Source organism: Leptodactylus fuscus, chromosome 6 (genome assembly GCF_031893055.1).
Source record: "Leptodactylus fuscus isolate aLepFus1 chromosome 6, aLepFus1.hap2, whole genome shotgun sequence".
NCBI lineage: Eukaryota > Metazoa > Chordata > Amphibia > Anura > Leptodactylidae > Leptodactylus > Leptodactylus fuscus.
The window spans coordinates 70,962,472-70,970,369 of NC_134270.1; positions in this window are offsets into that span (position 1 = coordinate 70,962,472).

Below are 7,898 nucleotides of genomic sequence, written 5' to 3' on the forward strand. Positions count from 1 at the left end.
CAGAACTCCACTCCCTCCCTCCCTCCCTCCAGTGGCCCAATACCTACCATTAAAGATGGGATGCAAATCACAAAGCTTTGCAATGTTGTTTTCCTAACTCCAAATACCCAAATATAAGCCAAGAAATGATGGAGTCAGAGGAGATATGAATAGGGTTCAGCGATTGGGATCGGTAAAGATCGGATTCCCATTGGCGATCAAAATTCCGACCCGATCTTTTCCAGCGGGATCGAGGTCAGAGATTTTTCCAAGATCGGCTCAACCCCCAAGTGACTTTTCCCATAGAGAAGCATTGACTAGGGTTGAGGATCGGGATCGAAAAAGATCAGATCCCGATCGCCGATCGAGCAAATTTCACGATCGGGATTGGCTGGAAAATGATCGGAAATCGGATTTTGAAATCGATCCTGAAATCTCAAGATCAGCTCACCCTTTTCATGTGCTCACTATGGCTGCCTATAGTATTTGTCACATGGTGTTTATAGGTGATTTTTTTTTTCTATGTGATATTAAAACCATATTTGCGCATATTGCTAATATATATATATATATATATATATATATATATATATATACATATCTACAACTTATCAGTCTGTTGTCTTTGTTCCATGTTTCCCATACCAGCTCACATGTTGGCAGGTACATTACCTTTCCATGATACAGGTGCCAGCTGTCAGGTCTGTCCAGCTATAATCTCCCCATTTATGCAGGTAAATTATGGAGAAGATGCCTTACATTCTACAATTGTTATTCCTAGTCCTTGGTGGAATTCTTCAGGGTTTGATTTATATAAATGTATGCATTTGCTACGGTTGTCCTGGTATTTTATTTATGGGTTGTGGTACCAATGTCTGCTTAGTGACTGAGAGGTCCCCCTACTTCTCTCCGAATCAGTACTACATTTAATAGGAATAGGTTGCTGTTCCTACAGGTTAGGAGAGATCTATGGATTAGTAGGGATTCCTGAGGCTGAGTCCCTGCTGATTTAACATTGGTGATGTTAATATCCAGTCATACTGCACATGCACTGGTATGGCTGTTACTAGTGTACCTAGCAGGTTCATTGCAGGGTTATTTACTGGGTATGCATTTGCAAAACAGTACGCCAACTAAACTTGATGGTTGTAGTGACCAATAGTTCTCTGGGTCCCACTGACTAGTGGTTCCAGGAACCAGATGATATCTTGGGGGTACCTGATGTGCTTCCATGCCTCAAACTGACCAGTCCCTGCCTTGAGTCCTGCAAGCAGTGAGCCACTGCTCCTCTCCAGTAAGCTGCTTGAGATCCAACTCTTTATCCAACACAGGAATGGGAACTTAAATAGTACTTACCTTCCAGTCATAGGTAATCTAGGAATCAAACACAATACAATATGCAACACAACCCAAGCAACAGTTGAGAGTTAGCCAAGTCACACTGCAGTGTAAACAGCAGCTGAATACCTCCCCTGCTGATCTATGTTTGTGTATACCAAAGGGATAACAGTCATGTATTTAAGGTGTCAGCCACCACTAAAACTCCTTACTACACAGCATTTTGGCTGTGGTAAAAAGCTACACATTAAAGCACCTGGATAATCTCATCCACACATTGCAAAAAAAAAAAATCAGTAGTAGAAAAGCTGCGATTTGAAAAAAACTTTCCATTTTTATAAATAAGTAATAGCACTTCCAGTTCAGGAGAAGAATTGAAACTTGCAAGCGAACCTTGCGAATATCTGTGAAACGAATCTCACAACGTTCAAACATCTCTACTCATGAAGGATCTATTGTTCCCTATTAACAAGGTCCATATGGGCATATGCACATACATATTGTGCTGATCAATCCTTTTGTAGCTATTAGACAATATATAGAACTTGCATATATTAGTACGGTTTTTGTTTTTTTTTTTTTAAACTGTAGTTTTTATTAAATTTTTCACAAAGGGAAATAGATACAGGCAATTAAACAAACGCAGAACATCGAACAATAAAGAAATCAGTAGTTAAACAAAACAAATAAAAGAAGGAAGGGGGGGGGAGGAAAGGAGGGGGAGTCAAAGACCACGAAGAGCACAATAGGAGTCTTAAGGTAACCAAACCACCTGGAAGGCATCCAAGGTGTGGTTAAGAGAGGCCCTCAAATATTCCATAGCGCAGATATCTTTTACCCTAGCAACAAGGTCTGCTCCAGAAGGGGGGGAGACCCTTTTCCAATTGAGGGCTATAAGCGTTTTCGCTGCTGTGCATATGTACAGAAACAATTTAGAGGTCTGCTTACCTAGATGGGGAGGGTGAAGACTGAGCAAATAAATAAAGGGATCAAGCGGAACGCCTTGAATAAAAAGAGCGTCAGAGAGAGATTGGGCCTCAAGTCAGAAGGGACGAACGCCGGGGCAGTCCCAGAAGACATGACACAAGGAGCCAATATCAGTCTGACAGCGCCAGCACAGGGGGGAAATACTGGGTTTGAGGGAGTGAAGGAGGGCCGGGGTATAATACCAGAAAATGAAATACAAGTAGATGATTTGACTGCACGAGACCATATGACCTGCCACTGGCTGGGTGAGATCTGCCTACCCAGGGCATCAGCCCACTTAATCATATACCAGTGGTCGCCCCTCTGGAGAGGAGAGAAGCCTATAAATAGTAGAGATGAGACCCACCATAGAGGTGCCCGCTCGACACACCTTCTCAAAGGTGGTAGGCGTAGAGACTCTGAGAGAACCAAACTGAGAGGAGACAAAATGCACAATCTGCTGATAATGGAACCACTCCGTGGATGGCAAGTGCAGGGTAGAAATAAAGGAGTCAAAGTGCCTGAGCTTCAAAGTCAACGGGTCGACCAAATCAGCTATGTGGAAAAGACCTAGCGTACTCCAGGGCCGCACCATAGAAGCCGAGAGCCCCTCAGGGAGTAGCGGATTGTATAAGAAGTAAATCATAGAGGAGCAAGGGGAAGCTAGAGGGAAGAGCTTGGAGCATTCAAGCCAAATAGCACGCGTGAAGCAAATGAGGCCTAGAAGGGGGACTGAAGAGGAAGGAGGGGGGCGGGACCATAGAAATGAATTGGGGTGAATTGGTGATAACCGGAGCTTTTCGATTTAAACCCATTTCGTATAGGCCTTGGGAGCAGTCCAAAATGGGATGCAACGAAGATGAGAGGCCCAGTAGTAGTGCAAGATGTGTGGAACCGCCAACCCTCCCTCCTCTCTTCCCGATAACATCACTGAACGAGGGATACGATGGCGTTTCTTATTCCAAATAAACTGAAAGATTGCTTTTTGAAGAGCGCGCAATTCCGAGTGTGGGACAGCTACTGGGACGGTTTAAAAAAAAAAAGATGTTTCGGGAGGAGGGTCATCTTTACACTGTTAATGCGACCAATGAGAGAAATGTTAAGAGGACGCCATTTGTGCAGGAGAACACGTAAATCACTGAACAGCTGGGGGTAATTAACTGAGTAAAGGGTAGAGTAAGAAGGGGATATGTGAACCCCTAAGTAACGAAGAGATTTATGACATCACTGGAAGTCATAATTAGATTTCAGGAGCTGGTGAGGGTCAGCAGGACATTGTCAGTGAAGAGGCTAATTTTAAAGTCTCTATCCTTGATCTTAACTCCCTTAATATCCGGATTGGATCAGATCCGGGAGGCTAAGGGCTCTATGCAAGTGCAAATATAAGCGGGGACAGGGGGCAGCCCTGGCGCGTTCCATTACGAATAAAAAATGGGCAAGAAACTGAATTAGGGAGTTTAACCACGCCCGAGGTAGAGGAGTATAGCAACCTAATAGCCGTGAGAAAGGCTCCAGACAGTCCAAAGCGCTGGAGGGTAGCCGTCATGAAAGACCAGTCTAAACGGTCAAAGGCCTTCTCTGCATCAAGGCTCAAGAGGAGTGCAGGGATGACTGAGCGATTAACCACGTCTATGAGGTCCACAGACCTTCTAGTGTTCTCCCCCTTGCCGGCAGGGAACGAAACCCACTTGGTCCTTGTGGATTGAAGACGGAAGTCAAGCGTTGAGTCTATTAGCCAGAATCTTAGTAAAAAGCTTGAGATCAGTATTTAATAGTGCAATAGGGCAAAAATTGGAGCTCTCCTGATGATCCTTGTGAGGCTTGGGGGACTAGGGTAATGTGGGAGTGGAGCATGGATGAAGGAATGGGGGCACCATCAAGAAAGGAGTTAAAAAGTTGAAGTAGGTGGGAGAGAAGTTCAGGGGAAAACGTTTTATAATAAAGATAAGTAAAGCTGTCTGGCCTAGGGCTTTGCCATTGGAGAGCTCCTTAAAGGTAGTACTGAGCTCTTCCTCAGAGATAGCAGCACAATGAGATAGAGGGTCAGATCTGGCCTGGGAAGGAAGATTGTATAGCTTGGTGTAATAATCTTGGAATAGGGAAGCAATAGCGTCAGGGTGGTGCTGCAGGACACCTTGGGGATCACGAATAGTGTGGGGGACAGAGGAGACCTGGTGATCACGTAGAATCTTGGCCAAAAGAGCATGGGAAGCAGACCTCACTCAGACCAGGGAAGACAAGGCCACCAGAGGGAACTCGGGTATCATCCACAGGAAACAGGTGACTCCAAATCAGAATATCAGAAGGGGGAAGAAGAAGGGTAGGAGAGAGACGGAAAACCCCTCACAAACATTAACATAGCATGAAACCTGAGTATGGACAGGACTAGATTTCTTGACCAGGGCAATAGTCAAACAACAAAGTAAATGTATACATTACAGCCCAAAGGGTCCAGAAACATGAACCCCCACTGGGAAATGCCCCGAGAACGGAGGGGTTGAGAAAAACCATCCTATAAAAGAACAATTATATCAATAAGGATAGGAGGCACTGGAGCTTCCCACCCCGCCTGCAACAAAAAACAAATTAAAGCAGTAATTGCATTATAGAACAGAAAGGACCTGCTAAGGGAAAAAAGGCACCCATGAGGTTAAACACAGAAATAGACCATCATCAGCGTCAAATAACTATCAAGAGTTCAGAACAAGTCCTGTAAAGGGGGAACAATATCAGAAAAGTCAACGTTGGGAAGGTGGAGGATCCACTCGCTGGCGTTAGGCAGATCCCCCAGGAGGGGGAGGCTGTCCTCTCTTTGATTTCTGCTGAGACCAGACCAGGGGAGGGGGAGGAAGAGGGGGACTCAGTTCCCAGTCAGACATATCCAATGGGGGGTCAATGTCCAGAGTCGAGCAGAACTGCTGGAGGTCTGAGTAAGAGCGTAGGGTGGCTGTGCAACCATTAAGCCTGGCAGACAGGGCAAAGGGGAAGCCCCAATTTTTTCCAGGCATTGCAGCTGTGAGGCTGGAGGGGGAGACTGAGGAGAGAGGACAGCATAGGGAAACATAGAGGGGGTAGCCTCAATGTCCCAGGCATTCCCCTGCAGATTTGTAGGATCTTGATGCTGGCTCTGTGCAGGAGGAGCAGAGAGAGGAGGAGCAGCAGGCAGTACTGCAGAGCCCAGGTCTCCCTGACAGGCAGCTGGTAGAGGTGCAGGCAGACCGGGAGCAGGAGGTACAGCACAACTTGGGGGCTGGAGGTTGAGGGGCTGAGGATCAGAGGAGATAGTGGAAGCAGCAGCAGCACTATGTACCTGCAATGCTGGTGGTGATGCAGGAGGAGTGCCAGCCTGTGCCGCCATCTTTGAATCCAGGCCTGTAGCAGGGAGGAGGGCAGAGGAGGACGTCTGTGATCCAGGAGTTGGGGGAATCACTGCAGGAGAGACCAGAGATGACAGGGAGGCAGCCAGGGGAGCAGAGCAGAAGAGCTAATGGGCGCCCGCAGTTCGCCCTGTAGGAGCGCTGAGGAGGAGATGGAGGGATGCAAAGATGGCTGCCGCCACGTGGTAGGCCGGGATGAAGGAGCCGGCGGGACCAGGTAGCCGGAGATGCCGGGCTGTCTAGTGGCAGTCAATGGGACCGCTGAGCCAGAGGGGGCAGCTGCTGCACCTCTTCTCCGCATGGGGCCGCCGATAGAGCTGAGGAAGGTCCAGGCAAAGCAGGCGAGGTAGGAGCTGAAGTGATGTGCGTCCTACCGCATCGAGTAGCAGGCCACGCCCCATTAGTACTTTTCTATAATTGTGGTTGCTGATATACGTTACTCACTTTTTCAGTTTTCTTTTTATAACATCACTTAAAATGCATTTTTAGGGCTTTACAAATTATTCATGATAAACAAAATCCTGGAGGGGGAAGTGAAGACAGACGGATGTTGCTGGATGTTTATTCCTTCACTACATACTGTATAAATGGATAGATATTTGTGAAACTGGGTAAAAGACTAACTTGCAAACAAACAGCAAACATCCTCCTGATCAGGGAAAGTATATTCATTGTTAGTGCATATGTCCATGTCCATAGCAAGTGTGGTGACCTAGAGGTGGCCGAGTGGATATGTAATAGAACACTCATCTGATCCTACCCTATTGTGGGGCATTTATTGCCTCAGGGAGGAAGAGATAAAGACTGGTATCATACTTGGAAGACAAGCGTATATGTAGAGGATTCTGGGTGTGTAGCTTACTGTAGAGAATAATTCTTATGATAATTAACATAGTAAAAAATGTAGATGTCTGCCACTGTATATTAATAATTTATCTAACATCTATCTAAACTTATGTACCTGCCAGGATCAAGTTTAAAACTGGTTTGTTACAGTATGAATGTATTCAGAACCCCTCAATCCCTCACATTCACTATATTACGTTCATCCTTTACCTTTGAACTGAATTCACACACATTCACTACCAAAGACTTGTACGGACTCTCAGCCTATTAGTTATGCTGTGCATTGTGTTATGGAAGGAGAGTGATGTAGCTTTCTTCCACACTCTCTAAATACTAAAGTTTAAGGAATCCTGTCTCTAGGTTATGGGCCACCATACTGTGCATGCAGTGTAGCGAGGTGTCTCCTTCTTGGCTTACTTTGTACAATGCTAGAGGCGTAATGATCATGCTTGCAGGGGATGCGACTGCGACCTGGATTAGAGGGGTAAATGGCCTGCATCCAGCTGGAGAACGCCAGGACCCCAGACCACCACAATAGTTGGTTCCCTGACCGCTATACATATTGTTAATGGATGCCTGCCCACGGAAGTGCTGAAAAATAAGAAATACTCATACTCACCTCTCCTGGACTTCTGATAGTCCTCAGCATCCTCTCCGGGGTTCTCTGGAGTAATGACATCAGCGCTCCCCATGTGACCACTGGGCCCAATCATACTCAATGTCACAGACAAAAGAGGACCAAAAAAGATGCTGAAGCAAGCCAGATGGAACGAGGAGAGGTGAGGCAATGTGTTTATAACTGATAATCACTTCCCCTGGAGACCCTAGAGTATGATAATAGCACTGAAGTGAAGGGCTGAACCTCAAAAATATTTGTGGAATTTCATGGGGTTCACCTGAAGCGGCTGTAGGGGGGGGGGGGGCTCTTGGAGCATATAATACTATGTGGGGCCACTGTGGGGAGCATATTATACTGTGTTGGGATCACTATGGGGAGCATATTATACTGTGTTGGCGCTCCAGTGGAGCATATTAAACCGTGCAGGGGCCACTGTGGTGTATATTATACTGTGTGGAGGCCACTGTGGAGCATATTATACTATGTGTGGTCCCTTCACTATTTACATCACACATTGTCTGTTTTATAGCAGCTGTGCACTATTATTACATGCTGTAATAACATTGGTGATTACAAACAGATACTGTGCAATGTCATTTCGCTAGTACAATCACAACAGTACCTTTAAACAGTTGTTCAGCAGGGGCACTGGGTATTGAACCCCCCCCCCCCCCCTGATCATTTACATTTCTTAGGGTGCATTCACACGATGTCTTTTGCCACGTAATGTGCCACGTAGGCGCTGTGGGATCTTTTGCGGGCCGTATACACTA